General features: G+C 46.3%; 2 pseudogenes; one reads left to right on the top strand and one right to left on the bottom strand.

Moving 5' to 3' along the window:
- Positions 1 to 439: 439 nt before the first annotated feature.
- Positions 440 to 646, bottom strand: LOC142262758 (U2 spliceosomal RNA; annotated as a pseudogene).
- A 13084-nt stretch (positions 647 to 13730) lies between these two features.
- Positions 13731 to 13937, top strand: LOC142262757 (U2 spliceosomal RNA; annotated as a pseudogene).
- The last annotated feature ends 6536 nt before the right edge of the window (positions 13938 to 20473 follow it).

The following is a 20473-nucleotide window of genomic DNA, read 5'->3' as shown; positions in this document are numbered from 1 at the left end:
AAGTGATTATTGGCTGCAATGGGGCTTTCTGGCTGGTGCCAGCCTCTCTTCTTAGCACACAGGAACCACAATCCCTACACCATGCTTCAATGGATTCTCTCATCCCAGCCCAGTAAAACTACATATTTTACACAGTCATAAGCAGCCAAAAGGGATCTATTCTATTCAATTGCAAATGATCTAGATAAGACTGAGAATAAGATACTGCACGGGACATAGCAGAGTTGGTCAAGTTGAGTGGAGATGAGTTTGCTATTTGGCACAGCTTTTTGCATCAATAAAGCAAGTAAAATGTGTGAAAGATAAAAAAAAGGGTGAAAGTGTGAAAAGTGAATTGGCCAAATTGAGGTGCATATAAAGTTTTTGCTTTCTTTCAATTCACTAATGGGGCTCATTTGAATCAGGTGAATTGAGTTCTGCTTTTGGAAACTGGGTTAAGAAGGGGTGCACCGGTCCTGGAGGTACTGCAATACCAGGTCAATGCGTGCAGTGGACAGAGCAAGATTTTTTCCATCTCCTTGTTCTAAAAATCCATTTAATATATGGTCCCCAGAGAGGGGACGTATCAGATATTAAACTGATAAGAACAGATTTAATTTTTTTTTTTTTCTGTTTATCAGTAGGACTTCAAAATAACAAAGGTGATCGCCTCCCGTTGCCTGGGAACCGTCCAGGCACAAGAGGGCTATGTGTCACCAGAAGGCGCACACACTTCCTCAAGGCCGGCAGACGTGCAATCCCAGGCACCTTCCAGTACCGACCAAGGTAGCGTCCTCCGAAACTACACTTGATCTTAGCCAAAAGGCCGAGAAGCTATAACCCGAATTGGTTACGGCCTTGAGTGGCACCCTGGCCTATACCGGACACATCTTAGGGAGAGGGAGACAAACCCACGCCTACAGAAGACATTTTGTCACCAAGCCAACCCTTGAAAAGGCTGTTTTGCAGAGCAAAAACAAGAAGAATGGTGCTTTTTGCAGCCGCCGCCCACTGCAATGAATCTGAATAACTCCTCCTTTTGGACACAAGCACCTCCCCTCCCCCTTGCAGTCTTTCCAATTCATGATACAAAAAGACGGACGGACAGGACAGGACAGGACAGGCTGCCTGACTTTCCGTCACTGCCACCCTTTGCCATCCTTGCCCGTAGAAAGCCCTTTCATCATCCCCAAACCCTAATCTTTTCCCTTCCCTTCCCAGATGCGTCTCACTCCCTTTCATTAGGAAGTGAGCGCAGCCTTTTCTCCGTTCTGCACATGCGCGACGTTAAACACAAATGCGCAGGCGTGCGTTCCATTACCCTCACTGCATTCCACTCCCATACAGGAAGTGGGCGCAGCTATTACTACGGTCGCACATAAAAGAACCCACGGCCACCACTGCACATACCTGACTCCACCACAGGACACCCACTTCTACACCAACGCAGGTAAGACAGGATCGGCACCTCTATGCTCCCGTTACAATCAGGCTCAGTCACCATGTGATAACGCTCTCAACTCTTTAGTTGCAGGCTCCCCTTGCTTCACCTCCACTGGCTGTGCTGCCATTTCCTCTCCCACCTGGAAGGTATACTTTATTCCACTATTTTCCTGTTTCTCTCTTCCCCCTTTTCCCATAACCTACTTTTATCTGCATTTGTGGGGTATCTATATGCTATTTACATCATAGTTTTATTCATTAATATGGAAGGGAAGAGTGCCCATGAGAGTGTTGAACTGCGGAGAGCAAGAGATTAAGCTGCTCCGATTTGCCACCATTGATAAGCTGTTCTCAGTAGATACACATGCTATCCAAACAGCAGCATCCACCATTGCTTCAGCCCACCCATTCAGTGACAGCTCACCAAGTCAGCCAGAGGAGTGGTGTAAGGAATTACACGTAGGCACTGACTCCACACCTTCACATCACAAGAAGGGGGTCTACAGGCTAGTGCAAGAATACGAGCAAGTCTTCAGCAAACATCCGCTAGACTTTTGAAGAATAAAAGGGGTCAAACACTACATCCCCACAAGTGCACACCCACCCATCAAAGATAGATATAAGCCAAAACTACCTGCACATTACCAGTGTACCAAGGACATGTTGAGCAACATGAAGGAGGCTGGGGTTATCCGTGACAGTTGTAGCCTCTGGGCAGCTCCGTTGGTCCTGTTAAAGAAGAAGGACAGCACCACTCCCCTGTATTGAGGAATAGCTAGCTGCATTGAGAACTGCAAATTATTTTTCTACCCTTGATCTCACTAGTCGCTATTGGCAAGTGTCCGTTGCTGAGGCAGACCGGGAGAAGACCGCCTTTGCCACCCCGATGGGTCTCTGCGAGTTCAAAAGCATGCCCTTCGAGCTGTGCAATTTGCCAGGAACCTTCCAGAGGCTGATGGAATGCTGCTTGGGACACCGAAACTTTGAAACGGTACTGCTATACCTTTATGATGTTATTGTTTATTCTAAAGCAAACAAGATTTTAGGGTGTATAAAAAGGGAGATTAGATCCGGTGATCCCAACGTGTTGTTACCCCTCTATAAATCACTTGTAAGGCCACATCTGGAATATGGGGTAAAGTCCTGAGCAGGTTGATAACCATTGGTTTGAGCATGGTAGGGTGTAGTGCGCATCTTCCTGCATCGGTAAAAGCTGCAGAAGTCCTTGAAGATTTCCGCTTCAAAGGCTGTGCCTTGATCTGTGAGGACTCTCTCTGAGTAGCCATGAGGTCTGCATAAGTGTGCTTGGAAGACCTTCGCTGCAGTATGGGCCATTAGATCTTTGACTTGTACCACAACCATAAATCTCGAGTAGTTGTCTACCATCGTAAGTGCATACGTGAGCTCGCCTCGATATTCTGCAACAAAACTCCCTTTTTCGATTTCAGTTTCAGCAAACACTACTCTTCCTGTAGAAAATATTTATCATTACCTAAGACAGTCATTCTAATGCATGACAATATTAAGGCAATTTAGTTAAAACTTGTTTTAACTCACCTTTAAGGGGATTGATGTATTTCATGGTCAATCCAGGTTTGTCAGTGATGGCACTGACATAATGTATGGCGTCTTTTTCGGGCGTTATCCTTTGCCTTTTCATTGTGAAAATCCAGTTGCCTATATCAAAGCAAATTCTACTACTTGTAAAGTATGCAGAAAATGAAATGTAGAACATATAACATCAACTGCTTAGGAACGCATCATAGGTTAGTACTTAAAAGGATATTGTCATGTTCTAGTCATAATGCAAGCTGGACATTTTTCATGTTACCCTGTAATCGCCGGCCTGTTCTAATGCTCACAAGCCAAGATATAGGCTCAGCTGCTAAGGCTTCCCTCTGCCTTCTGAATGAAACTTGAATATGTCTGGGTCACTGTGTATATAGCAGGTGCTCAGAAAAAATAAGAGTCAATTCAATAGAAATAGCTCTGGCACACTATAGTGATCAATAACGTAAGAAAAGAACTCTTGGAATGCTGAAAATTCTTTATTTGTGCAAAAGGATAATTCATCCAACGTTTCGACCTTGTTTTTAGGTCTTTATCAAGGATAAAGTTATCTAAGATCATAAAGGGTTACAAAACCATATAAACACGTAATTAGTACATAGTACAACATAACAGTACAATATATTGCTACTTGAGAGTACAATGGGTCAAATGACCATGATGCACATACAAAAAATGTTTCCAAAGCCATAGTGAAAACATTTGTACTGAGGAAAGAAAATTTCCACATGACCTATCTGGAGAAACATTCTGGATCAAACAACCAAAAATAGTCAAGCAGGTAAATACACACCTATATGGATAACAGGATGATATGTGTTCAATTGTAGAGCGTCATTGCCATTAAGGTACAAATGGAAAACTTGCAATCCTATATAGTGAAGGAAATGAACACATATCATATCAAAGAACACAGGAACATGGGTGTGAGAAAAACCTCAATGTTTATACTTTGTTCTTTATAATGGTGTGAACATGTATATGTCTCAGTACCTTATGCACTTGAGAATTCTAGTGAGTAGATCATGAAAGCCTATTTCAGAACTGGAATCGGTAAATAATTGTAGGTGGAATCTAAATGAAAAGATGGTACAAGTGTTATCATGACACGTGGGCTATAACACAATGGACCGTGTGACAAAGAAGAAAGGAGAGAAAGAAGAGGAAGAAAATGCAACTACCTGTAACATTACGTGATAGTCACTGGTAAGTATCACTTGACAATTCAAGTGAAAAAGGATTCCTTTATTAAAGGGTTCTCAGTCGCCTCAGGATCATGAAATACTAGGGTAAATGATATGAGAATGGGTAAGAAGCACCACTAAAGGAAATATGAGATGCAGGACATATATCTATAAACCCCTGAACTACATGATAGAAATAAAAAGAAGAAAAAAGAAAAAAAAGAAGAAAGAAGAAGAACACATAGAATGCGGAAAGAGAATGGGTACAACTACCTGAGTTACTGCAGGGAGGCCCCTGGTTGGTATTGTGAGGGTTAGTGGAATTCCTTCACTGAAGGGTTCTCAGTTGCCTCAGGTTCGTGAAAAATGCTATAGACAAATAATGCCCGGAGAAAAGGGGTTCATATACAGCGAATAATGGTAATACAAGGTACATGTGTCACATGTAATAGTATATATATATATATTGTACTGTCAGGGCCAGGCGGTCGGGCAGACCAAGGAGGTGGATCCACTGAGCCGAACTCTAAGATGGTGGTAAGGAGTCCGGTAGCTGAAGCACTATGGGCAGCAGAACAGTCCGTGCAAGTGGGTGTAACGGAGAAGTCCCTGGGACCACGGAGTCACAGATGGTAGTCCGGGTGACGTAGCTCAGGTTCGGAAGCCGAGATGATGTCAGGCGGGGTCCGGAACCTTTGGAGCGAGATGACGGGTCACCGCAGGGATCCGAGATGGTACGGACTGTCAGATGGCAGACGGACAGCGTGCGGGGTTCGGGATTCAGCAGGACCGGATGGCGAGGCAGGATCAGCTCTAGAAGAGAGATACGTGAGTATGGCAAGAAGACACAAGGAGACCTGACTCCTAGCTTGGAAAACACGAAGATCAGGCCCCGCCCCCTTGGACAACAAACCCCTTTATACCCTGTACCTGTTTAGCCTCATTTCCTGTTAATGGACGCTGGCCCTTTAAGAAAGGGTCAGTGACCGCGCGCGCGCGCCCTAATGCGCATGCGCGCAGCCCGGGTGCCAGAAGCCAGGGAAGGAAGCTGAGAGGAGGACGCAGGGGAGCCGGCCAGGGCCTGGGAAGCCGTCGGGCGCCGGGATCGGAGACCAGGGGACCTGGGAAGGACGGGCACCGGAGGCTGGAGAGCGGGGAGCGTGGCAGGTGAGCCGGGGAGCGGGGATGAGGACCCGGGGAGCGGGGCAGAGGACCCGGGGAGGGGAGCCGAGGACCCGGGGAGCGTGACATGTACTAAGCTCTACACCAGAAATAGAAAGTAGTCCCTCTGCCTTCTGTCTAGGTGCCCTGAGTTATGTCCTGTAAACTGTCACAGGGACCCAGACACACATGTGTAGTAGGGGAATATCCCTGCTGAGATGCCAGTGCTAGAGCACTCGTTTGCTGTGGAGTTGAACGCTATGTGAGCAGTTCTTACCTTCAATGAGCAGAAGTCTCTTTTTTCAGATTTCAATATCTCTGTGGGTATCTGGCAGAAATATGGAATACTCTTTACTGCTAAGACCCTGTACACCACTCCCACTAAAGGGGGCTTTACACGCTGCGACATCGCTAATGCGGAGTCGTTGGGGTCACGGAATTTGTGACGCACATCCGGCCGCATTAGCGATGTTGCTGCGTGTGACACCGATGAGCGATTTTGCATCGCTGCAAAAACGTGCAAAATCGCTCATCGGTGACATGGGTCTCCATTCTCGATTATCGTTACTGCAGCAGTAACGATGTAGTTCGTCGCTCCTGCGGCAGCACACATCGCTCCGTGTGACACCGCAGAAACGAGGAACCTCTCCTTACCTGCCTCCCAGCCGCTATGAGGAAGGAAGGAGGTGGGCGGGATGTTCCGGCCACTCATCTCCGCCCCTCCGCTGCTATTGGGCGGTCGCTCAGTGACGTCGCTGTGACGCCGCACGGACCGCCCCCTTAGAAAGGAGGCGGTTCGCCGGTCACAGCGACGTCGCCGGGCAGGTAAGTATGTGTGACGGGTCTGGTCGGTGTTGTGCAGCATGGGCAGCGATTTGCCCGTGTCGCGCAACAGATGGGGGCGGGTATCCACACTAGCGATATCGGGACCGATATCGCAGTGTGTAAAGTAGCCTTTAATAAACTGTGTAAAGGATTTTAAGTAAAAATCCACAATAAACCAGCGCTAGATGGGTTTTTATAATTTTATTAATAGACCACAAATAAAACATTTTTTGCTATCCTTGTTTCAAGACAGAGTATTTGATAATATACAATACACTGATTATTACTAAAACCAAGGACCACATAAAACAAGGACCACATAAAGTAAAAAATGAAAGTAATGAGAATAAAATTCTTTTGTATAACCAATTAACTTCGAGGTGATACAATATTCACATTGATTTAGTTTTACCAGTCTAATGTAATGCCCCGGCCGGTGGCATATATTTTGTTTGGTTAATAATTTAGACTTATACAATGAAAGATGTACTATACCACCCCTGGCTAACTTACAAGTTTTAAGTTGTACAATATAAGTTTGCGACGTTATATTCGCCCCCAGGGCCTGGGGGAATAAACCTCACAACAACTTGACCGCAAAAAACACCCCGGATTTCTCCGTTGATTAGGCTGGAACCGCTATGTACAGGATTGACCTGTTAGACTTCCAGAGCGGACGTTTTGAGGCCAGTGGCCGCGACTAGTGCTGGCTCTGGGGGAGATGTATGGTTACTGACATCCCTCTTTACAGAGCCTTTATAACACTTCACAAGGCCACAAACCAGCCGGTCCCGTATTCTCCCAAATGTACTTTCGAAATCAAGCAGTACGAAGCCACTGAAAGCACCAAGATGTTGGCTGCGGACAACAATAAGATCAGCGGTAACTACTCAGCCTCTCCAGCGGGCAGTCCAGACCGTATCCAGTGTCAGCTGACTGATTCCACACAGGAGGAAGTTGCTTGGCAGGTTAGCACCACACAAGGCTCCGATCCGCTTCCAAACGAGCAATGCAGAACCGCTGGAGGTACCAATGTATCCTGGTTGCAGACAAAGGAAATGTCAGCGGTAACCTCTCAACCTCTCCAGCAGGCAATCCGTACCGTGTCCAGTGGAAGCCGGTTGATTCCACACGAGGGAGAGATTACTTGGCAGGTTATCACCGCACAGGTGAGGTAGGCAAAAACAGAGTCCTGATCCGACGCGCGTTTCGGGGGCGTGTAACGGCCCCCTTCCTCAAGGATAACTCAGCTGTTGCCTAGAGCACTATTTATGCATATATTTAATTGGTTATAATTTGCATAAAATTAAACAATGTTTAAATTCAACCAACATTCAATGACCACTACATATATCAATTTGTGAAAGACCGTTCATAATAGCCATATAATATAATTATGTGCAAAGGTTTTTCTAAAGGTTTTTCTAAAAAGACCTATATATAGCCTTGCTTGTATCATCATATACTGGGAAGACAATGTGTATATATGCATATGCTTTTTTTCAACAATAAATTTAACAAAAGGACATCATAAAGGTGTAATATAAATTTGCTATAATATGAAAAGCCCCTTATATCTACATCAACCTTGGGCAAGTGAAGCACCAATTTTAATATATATTATGCATATATACACATATATCTCCATGACAATCGCTTTTTTTTTTTTTTTTTTTTTTCCTTCTCTCCGTATTATTATCAGTACCTATTACTCCTCTACCTATAAAAATATAAATTAATTAAAAGGAAACAGTTCTATATCATTATTGAGTCCATATGGTTTCAAGGTGTTCAATTCAAAAATCCATTGGCTTTCTGCTCGTGACATTTTTTTAATGAAATCGCCACCTCTCCAATCCTTAGTTATTTTTTGTACGCCCCATACTTGGGATCCTTTAAAGGACCCTCCATGTTTTAACACATAATGTCTGGATAGGGGGTGCTTAGTACATTTATTTTTAACACTTCTAATGTGCTCACCCACCCTTTTCCATAGGGGTCTAATAGTTCTCTCAATGTATTTTTTCTGACAGGGACATTGAATTCAATATACTACTCCCTTTGATTGACATGTAATAAATTCTCTAATCATGACTTCTGACTGCCCCTGTAAGAAGGATTTCCGTGAAATATTTTTTGTATTCTTACATACTATACAGCTTTTGCATGGAAAAAAACCTTTCAGGCCAAATAATCCTCCCTTATTAGGTGCTGTAAGATTACGTATGGTGGGTGCCACTAAATTGCCAATATTGTTTGCCTTCCTATATATGAATATAACGTCGCAAACTTGTACATAAATATTGTACAACTTAAAACTTGTAAGTTAGCCAGGGGTGGTATAGTACATCTTTCATTGTATAAGTCTAAATTATTAACCAAACAAAATATATGCCACCGGCCGGGGCATTACATTAGACTGGTAAAACTAAATCAATGTGAATATTGTATCACCTCGAAGTTAATTGGTTATACAAAAGAATTTTATTCTCATTACTTTCATTTTTTATTTTATGTGGTCCTTGTTTTATGTGGTCCTTGGTTTTAGTAATAATCAGTGTATTGTATATTATCAAATACTCTGTCTTGAAACAAGGATAGCAAAAAATGTTTTATTTGTGGTCTATTAATAAAATTATAAAAACCCATCTAGCGCTGGTTTATTGTGGATTTTTACTTAAAATCCTTTACACAGTTTATTAAAGGCTACTTTACACACTGCGATATCGGTCCCGATATCGCTAGTGTGGATACCCGCCCCCATCTGTTGCGCGACACGGGCAAATCGCTGCCCATGCTGCACAACACCGACCAGACCCGTCACACATACTTACCTGCCCGGCGACGTCGCTGTGACCGGCGAACCGCCTCCATTCTAAGGGGGCGGTCCGTGCGGCGTCACAGCGACGTCACTGAGCGACCGCCCAATAGCAGCGGAGGGGCGGAGATGAGTGGCCGGAACATCCCGCCCACCTCCTTCCTTCCTCATAGCGGCTGGGAGGCAGGTAAGGAGAGGTTCCTCGTTTCTGCGGTGTCACACGGAGCGATGTGTGCTGCCGCAGGAGCGACGAACTACATCGTTACTGCTGCAGTAACGATAATCGAGAATGGAGACCCATGTCACCGATGAGCGATTTTGCACGTTTTTGCAGCGATGCAAAATCGCTCATCGGTGTCACACGCAGCAACATCGCTAATGCGGCCGGATGTGCGTCACAAATTCCGTGACCCCAACGACTCCTCATTAGCGATGTCGCAGCGTGTAAAGCCCCCTTTAGTGGGAGTGGTGTACAGGGTCTTAGCAGTAAAGAGTATTCCATATTTCTGCCAGATACCCACAGAGATATTGAAATCTGAAAAAAGAGACTTCTGCTCATTGAAGGTAAGAACTGCTCACATAGCGTTCAACTCCACAGCAAACGAGTGCTCTAGCACTGGCATCTCAGCAGGGATATTCCCCTACTACACATGTGTGTCTGGGTCCCTGTGACAGTTTACAGGACATAACTCAGGGCACCTAGACAGAAGGCAGAGGGACTACTTTCTATTTCTGGTGTAGAGCTTAGTACAATATATATATATATATACTATTACATGTGACACATGTACCTTGTATTACCATTATTCGCTGTATATGAACCCCTTTTCTCCGGGCATTATTTGTCTATAGCATTTTTCACGAACCTGAGGCAACTGAGAACCCTTCAGTGAAGGAATTCCACTAACCCTCACAATACCAACCAGGGGCCTCCCTGCAGTAACTCAGGTAGTTGTACCCATTCTCTTTCCGCATTCTATGTGTTCTTCTTCTTTCTTCTTTTTTTTCTTTTTTCTTCTTTTTATTTCTATCATGTAGTTCAGGGGTTTATAGATATATGTCCTGCATCTCATATTTCCTTTAGTGGTGCTTCTTACCCATTCTCATATTATTTACCCTAGTATTTCATGATCCTGAGGCGACTGAGAACCCTTTAATAAAGGAATCCTTTTTCATTTGAATTGTCAAGTGATACTTACCAGTGACTATCACGTAATGTTACAGGTAGTTGCATTTTCTTCCTCTTCTTTCTCTCCTTTCTTCTTTGTCACACGGTCCATTGTGTTATAGCCCACGTGTCATGATAACACTTGTACCATCTTTTCATTTAGATTCCACCTACAATTATTTACCGATTCCAGTTCTGAAATAGGCTTTCATGATCTACTCACTAGAATTCTCAAGTGCATAAGGTACTGAGACATATACATGTTCACACCATTATAAAGAACAAAGTATAAACATTGAGGTTTTTCTCACACCCATGTTCCTGTGTTCTTTGATATGATATGTGTTCATTTCCTTCACTATATAGGATTGCAAGTTTTCCATTTGTACCTTAATGGCAATGACGCTATACAATTGAACACATATCATCCTGTTATCCATATAGGTGTGTATTTACCTGCTTGACTATTTTTGGTTGTTTGATCCAGAATGTTTCTCCAGATAGGTCATGTGGAAATTTTCTTTCCTCAGTACAAATGTTTTCACTATGGCTTTGGAAAAATTTTTTGTATGTGCATCATGGTCATTTGACCCATTGTACTCTCAAGTAGCAATATATTGTACTGTTATGTTGTACTATGTACTAATTACGTGTTTATATGGTTTTGTAACCCTTTATGATCTTAGATAACTTTATCCTTGATAAAGACCTAAAAACAAGGTCGAAACGTTGGATGAATTATCCTTTTGCACAAATAAAGAATTTTCAGCATTCCAAGAGTTCTTTTCTTACGTTATTGATCACTATAGTGTGCCAGAGCTATTTCTATTGAATTGACTGTTATTTTTTCTGAGCACCTGCTATATACACAGTGACCCAGACATATTCAAGTTTCATTCAGAAGGCAGAGGGAAGCCTTAGCAGCTGAGCCTATATCTTGGCTTGTGAGCATTAGAACAGGCCGGCGATTACAGGGTAACATGAAAAATGTCCAGCTTGCATTATGACTAGAACATGACAATATCCTTTTAAGTACTAACCTATGATGCGTTCCTAAGCAGTTGATGTTATATGTTCTACATTTCATTTTCTGCATACTTTACAAGTAGTAGAATTTGCTTTGATATAGGCAACTGGATTTTCACAATGAAAAGGCAAAGGATAACGCCCGAAAAAGACGCCATACATTATGTCAGTGCCATCACTGACAAACCTGGATTGACCATGAAATACATCAATCCCCTTAAAGGTGAGTTAAAACAAGTTTTAACTAAATTGCCTTAATATTGTCATGCATTAGAATGACTGTCTTAGGTAATGATAAATATTTTCTACAGGAAGAGGAGTGTTTGCTGAAACTGAAATCGAAAAAGGGAGTTTTGTTGCAGAATATCGAGGCGAGCTCACGTATGCACTTACGATGGTAGACAACTACTCGAGATTTATGGTTGTGGTACAAGTCAAAGATCTAATGGCCCATACTGCAGCGAAGGTCTTCCAAGCACACTTATGCAGACCTCATGGCTACTCAGAGAGAGTCCTCACAGATCAAGGCACAGCCTTTGAAGCGGAAATCTTCAAGGACTTCTGCAGCTTTTACCGATGCAGGAAGATGCACACTACACCCTACCATGCTCAAACCAATGGTTATCAACCTGCTCAGGACTTTACCCCATATTCCAGATGTGGCCTTACAAGTGATTTATAGAGGGGTAACAATACGTTGGGCTCACCGGATCTAATCTCCCTTTTTATACACCCTAAAATCTTGTTTGCTTTAGAATAAACAATAACATCATAAAGGTATAGCAGTACCGTTTCAAAGTTTCGGTGTCCCAAGCAGCATTCCATCAGCCTCTGGAAGGTTCCTGGCAAATTGCACAGCTCGAAGGGCATGCTTTTGAACTCGCAGAGACCCATCGGGGTGGCAAAGGCGGTCTTCTCCCGGTCTGCCTCAGCAACGGACACTTGCCAATAGCGACTAGTGAGATCAAGGGTAGAAAAATAATTTGCAGTTCTCAATGCAGCTAGCTATTCCTCAATACAGGGGAGTGGTGCTGTCCTTCTTCTTTAACAGGACCAACGGAGCTGCCCAGAGGCTACAACTGTCACGGATAACCCCAGCCTCCTTCATGTTGCTCAACATGTCCTTGGTACACTGGTAATGTGCAGGTAGTTTTGGCTTATATCTCTCTTTGATGGGTGGGTGTGCACTTGTGGGGATGTAGTGTTTGACCCCTTTTATTCTTCAAAAGTCTAGCGGATGTTTGCTGAAGACTTGCTCGTATTCTTGCACTAGCCTGTAGACCCCCTTCTTGTGATGTGAAGGTGTGGAGTCAGTGCCTACGTGTAATTCCTTACACCACTCCTCTGGCTGACTTGGTGAGCTGTCACTGAATGGGTGGGCTGAAGCAATGGTGGATGCTGCTGTTTGGATAGCATGTGTATCTACTGAGAACAGCTTATCAATGGTGGCAAATCGGAGCAGCTTAATCTCTTGCTCTCCGCAGTTCAACACTCTCATGGGCACTCTTCCCTTCCATATTAATGAATAAAACTATGATGTAAATAGCATATAGATACCCCACAAATGCAGATAAAAGTAGGTTATGGGAAAAGGGGGAAGAGAGAAACAGGAAAATAGTGGAATAAAGTATACCTTCCAGGTGGGAGAGGAAATGGCAGCACAGCCAGTGGAGGTGAAGCAAGGGGAGCCTGCAACTAAAGAGTTGAGAGCGTTATCACATGGTGACTGAGCCTGATTGTAATGGGAGCATAGAGGTGCCAATCCTGTCTTACCTGCGTTGGTGTAGAAGTGGGTGTCCTGTGGTGGAGTCAGCTATGTGCAGTGGTGGCCGTGGGTTCTTTTATGTGCGACCGTAGTAATAGCTGCGCCCACTTCCTGTATGGGAGTGGAATGCAGTGAGGGTAATGGAACGCACGCCTGCGCATTTGTGTTTAACGTCGCGCATGTGCAGAACGGAGAAAAGGCTGCGCTCACTTCCTAATGAAAGGGAGTGAGACGCATCTGGGAAGGGAAGGGAAAAGATTAGGGTTTGGGGATGATGAAAGGGCTTTCTACGGGCAAGGATGGCAAAGGGTGGCAGTGACGGAAAGTCAGGCAGCCTGTCCTGTCCTGTCCTGTCCGTCCGTCTTTTTGTATCATGAATTGGAAAGACTGCAAGGGGGAGGGGAGGTGCTTGTGTCCAAAAGGAGGAGTTATTCAGATTCATTGCAGTGGGCGGCGGCTGCAAAAAGCACCATTCTTCTTGTTTTTGCTCTGCAAAACAGCCTTTTCAAGGGTTGGCTTGGGTGACAAAATGTCTTCTGTAGGCGTGGGTTTGTCTCCCTCTCCCTAAGATGTGTCCGGTATAGGCCAGGGTGCCACTCAAGGCCGTAACCAATTCGGGTTATAGCTTCTCGGCCTTTTGGCTAAGATCAAGTGTAGTTTCGGAGGACGCTACCTTGGTCGGTACTGGAAGGTGCCTGGGATTGCACGTCTGCCAGCCTTGAGGAAGTGTGTGCGCCTTCTGGTGACACATAGCCCTCTTGTGCCTGGACGGTTCCCAGGCAACGGGAGGCGATCACCTTTGTTATTTTGAAGTCCTACTGATAAACAGAAAAAAAAAAAAATTAAATCTGTTCTTATCAGTTTAATATCTGATACGTCCCCTCTCTGGGGACCATATATTAAATGAATTTTTAGAACAAGGAGATGGAAAAAATCTTGCTCTGTCCACTCCACGCATTGACCTGGTATTGCAGTACCTCCAGGACCGGTGCACCCCTTCTTAACCCAGTTTCCAAAAGCAGAACTCAATTCACCTGATTCAAATGAGCCCCATTAGTGAATTGAAAGAAAGCAAAAACTTTATATGCACCTCAATTTGGCCAATTCACTTTTCACACTTTCACCCTTTTTTTTATCTTTCACACCTTTTACTTGCTTTATTGATGCAAAAAGCTGTGCCAAATAGCAAACTCATCTCCACTCAACTTGACCAACTCTGCTATGTCCCGTGCAGTATCTTATTCTCAGTCTTATCTAGATCATTTGCAATTGAATAGAATAGATCCCTTTTGGCTGCTTATGACTGTGTAAAATATGTAGTTTTACTGGGCTGGGATGAGAGAATCCATTGAAGCATGGTGTAGGGATTGTGGTTCCTGTGTGCTAAGAAGAGACTGGCACCAGCCAGAAAGCCCCATTGCAGCCAATAATCACTTAATAACTTTTTCAACTTGTCATCATATGGGAGGCCTTCCATTCCTTGTAGTAGTCTAGTTGCCCACCTTTGAACTGACTCTAACTTCTGAATGTCCTTTTTAAAATGTGGAGCCCAAAACTGGTTCCCATATTCCAGATGTAGCCTTACAAGTGATTTATAGAGGTGTAACAATACGTTGGGATCACGGGATCTAATCTCCCTTTTTATACACCCTAAAATCTTGTCCCAAGCAGCATTCCATCAGCCTCTGGAAGGTTCCTGGCGCATTGCACAGCTCGAAGGGCATGCTTTTGAACTCGCAGAGACCCATAGGGGTGGCGAAGGCGGTCTTCTCCCGGTCTGCCTCAGCAACGGACACTTGCCAATAGTGACTAGTGAGATCAAGGGTAGAAAAATAATTTGCAGTTCTCAATGCAGCTAGCGATTCCTCAATACGGGGAGTGGTGCCGTCCTTCTTTTTTAACAGGATCAACAGAGCTGCCCAAAGGCTACAACTGTCACGGATAACCCCAGCCGCCTTCATGTTGCTCAACATGTCCTTGGTACACTGGCAATGTGAAGGTGGTATTGGCTTATAGCTCTCTTTGATGGGTGGGTGTGCACCTGTGGGGATGTGGTGTTGGACCCCTTTTATTCCCCCAAAATCTAGCGGGCTTCCCACCGGTAACCCGCTCCCCAGCTTGGATGGATGCTGAGGGAGCCCCTTTTGCCCGCAGGCTCTGTCCCTGGGAACTGTAGCCTTGGCGGTGACTGTGCTTCCCTCTACGGTGTGAGCTGTTGCCTTCAATCGGGTCTTGACTGCTGGGAAACCCTGGAGGTTCCTGTCGCTAACGGATTTGACCGGTTTTACGGCGACTCCTAGCCTGGTCGGGGTCCGTAGGCCCTGCCGGATGGTGCTGGCTTCTCTTCACTCCCCGATCTGGTACCGGCGGGCCACCGCCCATCCCCGGTCCGTACGGTTCACTCCAATCAGCCTCTCCTGCAGAAGGTCACCACCGTCTGCCAACCTTGCTGAGTGCCCGGGCCACACACCCGGACACGGTCAGTCTCCTCTCCTCTTCACTTCTCTAACTCCAAAACTGATCTCTAATCTGACTCCTTTTCCCGCCTCCAGGACTGTGAACTCCTCGGTGGGTGGGATCAACCGCCTGGCCCACCCCCTGGTGTGGACATCAGCCCCTGGAGGAAGGCAACTAGGATTTGTGTTTAGCTTCGGTGTGCCTAGCCGGAGTGTAGAGTGTGTTGGTGTAGTACCTGTGACGACCTGGCTTGTCCAGGGCGCCACATTCCCCTATAGTAAAATGCAGACCGTCCGCGGGCTGCCCGTCCATCACCGGTTTTATTTTCACAACTGAAAAAGAATAAAATGGTAAAACATGTAAAAGCATCATAAACATTTTACAACGGTACAGCTTCCGCTCTTCTCCCACCCAAACAACCTGGCCCTGATGCTGCCCCTAAGAAGCGGGCAGCACCCCTTGACCCCAGTCCAGCACCAAGTTGCCCGAGCGGGTTCTGTCTCTTTCAGGGGGCCCACGTCCAAGGGGACCCCTGAACCCCCGGAGGATCGCCACCGGTTACGGTAGTGGCGGGCCTAGGCCATCCCTTTCCTCCAGGCCCATCCTCCCAAATCAGCCTCTCCGGAGGCGGTAACGGTGTCAAGCCAACAAACATTTTTATTTACATTGCACTAAGTTTGTGGTTGCCCTGCAAGTTCTCGGGCTTGTCCGTAAGCAGTTCCTTACGCAATGGTTGCACAGTCCCTACGGGGACAACAGTTGCCGGCAACGGCCGGTTTAATCACGGTTCAATCAGGTAAACTTCTTTGGTTGATCATCTTTACTTATCATTTAAAACTTTCAAACTGGTACACTCAACACATAAAGCCCCCCCCTTTTAAAGAGTAGTTTCCCTGTACCTAAGTGGGGGTCTACCTAGGTTGGGGCGAGTGGACCTTCGGGGTCCGGTGTCAGTGGTGACAGGCAGTGGGGCAGAGGGAACAGTCAGTTCCTCCTCCCTGCTATCATGTGGGGCAGGCGGAGGCGTAGGGGAGCTGGGTACAGGTACATCCCTGGGCACTGGCTCGCGGTTAACCGTTTCCATCATTTCTTCATCCACGGGTTGTGGGAACAGTATCACTGGAAGGATCACCGCACCGTTCTGTGTAGGCCAGTCTGCTGGAAAATCACCCATCATGGTGTGGATTACCTCTTTTTCCTTCTCCACTGGACTGGGAACTGGAGCCTCATCCGCTACTCTCAATGCTGGTGGGCACTTCTTCAGGTGGTCTCGGGAAACCGTGGCCAAAGTCCCCCCCTGGTCACGGCTGATCTGGTAGGCCTTCCCATTCTCCCATCCTGTGGGCTGGACTACATACGGGGTTTTTTCCCATTGATCATCCAGCTTGTGGACCCTTCTTTTCCGCTTCAGCACTACATCCCCAGGTTGGAAGGAACCGGCAGGCGCCTTCTTGTTGAAGCACTGCTCCTGTTGTCCCCGACTCCGGCACAAGTTCTTTTCAACATACTCCTGGACCTGTCGGTACTGTGTCCTCCGCCGAGTGTCCCATTCAGCTGTCGACAGGAGTGCTTCTGAAGCTTCCAAGCCCATTTCCAGATCCACTGGTAGCCGGCCGGGACGAGCTCTCATCAGGTATGCTGGAGTGCATTTCGTAGAGCTGGAAGGGATGTTGTTGTACATATCGACCAGGTCAGGTAGCTTCTCCAGCCACAGGTTCCGCTCTTCCAGTGGTAACGTCTTGAGGAGGCCCAGGACCAAGTGGTTCATCTTTTCACAAATGCCATTGGTTTGGGCGTGGTAAGGCGTGGTCCGGATTTTCTTGCAGCCGTACAACTGGCAGAATTCCTGGAATACCTCTGCTTCAAAGGCCGGACCCTGGTCGGTAAGCACCCTCTCCGGGTACCAATGCGGTCAACAGAAATAAGCCTGGAAAGCCTTAGCAGCGGTGCGGACGGTTAAGTCCTTAACTGGGACAACCACCAGGAACCTCGAGTAGTGGTCTACGATGGTCAGAGCGTAGGTGTACCCACTTCGGCTGGGGGTGAGCTTTACATGGTCAAGGGCAACCAGCTCCAGCGGTTGGTGTGTAATGATCGGGTGTAGGGGTGCCTTCTGGCTGGCCTCGTCCTTCCTTCTCAATGCGCAAGGGCCACATTCTCGGCACCAGGCCTCCACAGATTCCCGCATTCCACTCCAATAGAACCGCTCTCTTAACAACATCCCTAGCTTCTTCCACCCGAAGTGCACTGCACCATCATGGTATGCTTGCAGGACGGTGGGCACGTTAGCCTGGGGAATCACCAGCTGGCGGATCTTCTCGTGAGTCTTTGGATTAATCAGCTCGCGATACAACTTCCCCTGGTGTAGGTATAGCCGGGTCCGTTCTTGCCACAGACGTTGGGCTTCGGCAGGGGCAGCAGGGTCTATCCCAGCAGAACCCTGTTCCACTAGAGTCTTGACCAGGCGGACAGCAGGTGCCTGGTCCTGAGCTTCCTGCCAGTCCTGTCGGGGCAGCGGATCCAGGTTCACCCGTTGTTGGTAGACGTGCACCTTCTCAGTGAATGGCCGGTGAAATGCAGGCAACTCGATCTCTTCGAGGTCATCATCCTCTGGCCCCTCTTCCGACAGGTGGGGCATCCGGGAGAGTGCATTGGCATTGACGTTGGTACGGCCGGCCCGGTACTTGATGGTGAAATCGTAGTTGGCTAACCTGGTCACCCACCGCTGCTCCAACGCGCCCAGCTTGGCCGTATCTAGATGGGTCAGCAGGTTATTGTCTGTGTACGCGGTGAACTTGGCTGCTGCCAGGTAATGGCGGAACCGCTCGGTGATAGCCCACACCAGTGCCAAGAGCTCAAGCTTGAAGGAGATGTAGTTCTCAGGGTTCCTCTCAGTCGGTCGGAGTTTTCGGCTAGCATAAGCTATTACCTTTTCCCTTCTGTCTTGGACCTGGGATAGAACAGCCCCCAAGCCCACATTGCTGGCGTCGGTGTAGAGGATGAATGGGCGGCTGTAGTCAGGGTACGCTAGGATTTCCTCTCCGGTCAGGGCTGTTCTCAGCTGGCGGAAGGATTCCTCATGCTTTTCTTCCCACACCAATGGGGCTACTAGGGATCTACCACCCTTGGTCTGTCCTACGAGGAGGTCTTGCATGGGGGCAGCCATCTTTGTGTACCCCTTAATGAAGCGACGGTAATATCCCACCAGGCCCAGAAACTGCCTCACTTCCCTCACTGTGGTCGGTCTCGGCCAGTCATCATAGTATCATAGTTTTAAGGTTGAAGGGAGACTCTAAGTCCATCTAGTTCAACCCGTAGCCTAACATGTTGATCCAGAGGAAGGCAAAAAACCCCAATGTGGCAAACAAGTTCCAATGGGGAAAAAATTTCCTTCCTGACTCCACATCCAGCAATCAGACTAGTTCCCTGGATCAATACCCTGTCATAAAATCTAATATACATAACTGGTTATATTAAATTTTTCAAGAAAGGCATCCAGGCTCTGCTTAAATGTTAGTAGTGAATCACTCATTACAACATCATGCGGCAGAGAATTCCATAGTCTCACTGCTCGTACAGTAAAGAATCCTCGTCTGTGATTATGATTAAACCTTCTTTCCTCAAGACGTAGCGGATGCCCCCGTGTTCCAGTCGCAGGCCTAGGTGTAAATAGATCTTTGGAAAGGTCTCTGTACTGTCCCCTCATATATTTATACATTGTGATTAGATCTCCCCTAAGCCTTCGTTTTTCCAGACTAAATAACCCCAAGTTTAATAACCTGTCTTCGTATTGCATCCCCCCCATTCCTCTAATAATCTTGGTCGCTCTTCTTTGCACCCTCTCCAGTTCAGCTATGTCCTTCTTATATATCGGTGACCAGAATTGTACACAGTATTCTACGTGCGGTCGCACTAGTGACTTGTACAGAGGTAGAACTATATTTTTTTCATGAACACTTATACCTCTTTTAATACATCCCATTATTTTATTAGCCCTGGCAGCAGCTGCCTGACACTGTCCACTAAAGTGAAGTTTACCATCCACCCATACACCCAAGTCTTTTTCTGTGTCTGTTTTACCCAGTGTTCTACAATTAAGTACATAATCATAAATGTTATTTCCTCTACCCAAGTGCATGACCTTACATTTATCTACATTAAACTTCAATTGCCACTTCTCAGCCCAATCCTCCAATTTACATAAATCTCCCTGTAATATAAAATTATCCTCCTCTGTATTGATTACCCTGCAGAGTTTAGTATCATCTGCAAATATTGAAATTCTACTCCGCATGCCCCCAACAAGGTCATTTATAAATATGTTGAAAAGAAGCGGGCCCAATACTGACCCCTGTGGTACCCCACTATGAACTGAGACCCAGTCCGAGTACATACCATTAATAACCACCCTTTGTTTCCTATCACTGAGCCAGTTTTTAACCCAGTTACACATATTTTCCCCTATCCCCATTATTCTCATTTTATGTACCTTTTATGTACCTTATGTAGTCTTGGATGGCGGTGATCTTCTCGGGGTTGGGGGCGACACCTTCCGCACCAACCACATGTCCTAGGTACTGCACTCTGGGTTTCAGCAGATGACACTTTGAGGGCTTCAACTTCATCCCATACTTGGCAAGGGACGCGAACACCTCGGCTAGGTGCTCCAGGTGGGCTTCATACGTCTGTGAGTACACAATCACATCATCCAAGTACAGCAAAACGGTCCCATAGGCAGTCTTCTCTCGGTCTTCCGGTGCCACGGCCACCTGCCAGTACCCGCTGGTGAGGTCAAGGGTGGAGAAGTAGTTAGCGGTTCTCAGCGAGGCCAGGGACTCTTTGATGTGGGGCAGAGGGTAAGCATCCTTATGCGTTATCTGGTTAATCTTCCGGTAATCCACACACATCCGCATGGTGCCATCCTTCTTCTTAACCAGCACCAACGGAGCGGCCCAGGGACTACAGCTGTCCCTAATAACCCCTGCCTCCTTCATGTTCCTCAACATGTCTTTGGCGCATTGGTAGTGCGCAGGGGGAATAGGCCTGTATCTCTCTTTAATAGGGGAGTGTGTACCGGT

The sequence above is a fragment of the Anomaloglossus baeobatrachus genome, unplaced genomic scaffold, assembly GCF_048569485.1.
Source record: "Anomaloglossus baeobatrachus isolate aAnoBae1 unplaced genomic scaffold, aAnoBae1.hap1 Scaffold_2520, whole genome shotgun sequence".
Classification (NCBI taxonomy): Eukaryota; Metazoa; Chordata; class Amphibia; order Anura; family Aromobatidae; genus Anomaloglossus; species Anomaloglossus baeobatrachus.
This window is presented reverse-complemented; position numbering and strand designations above follow the sequence as displayed.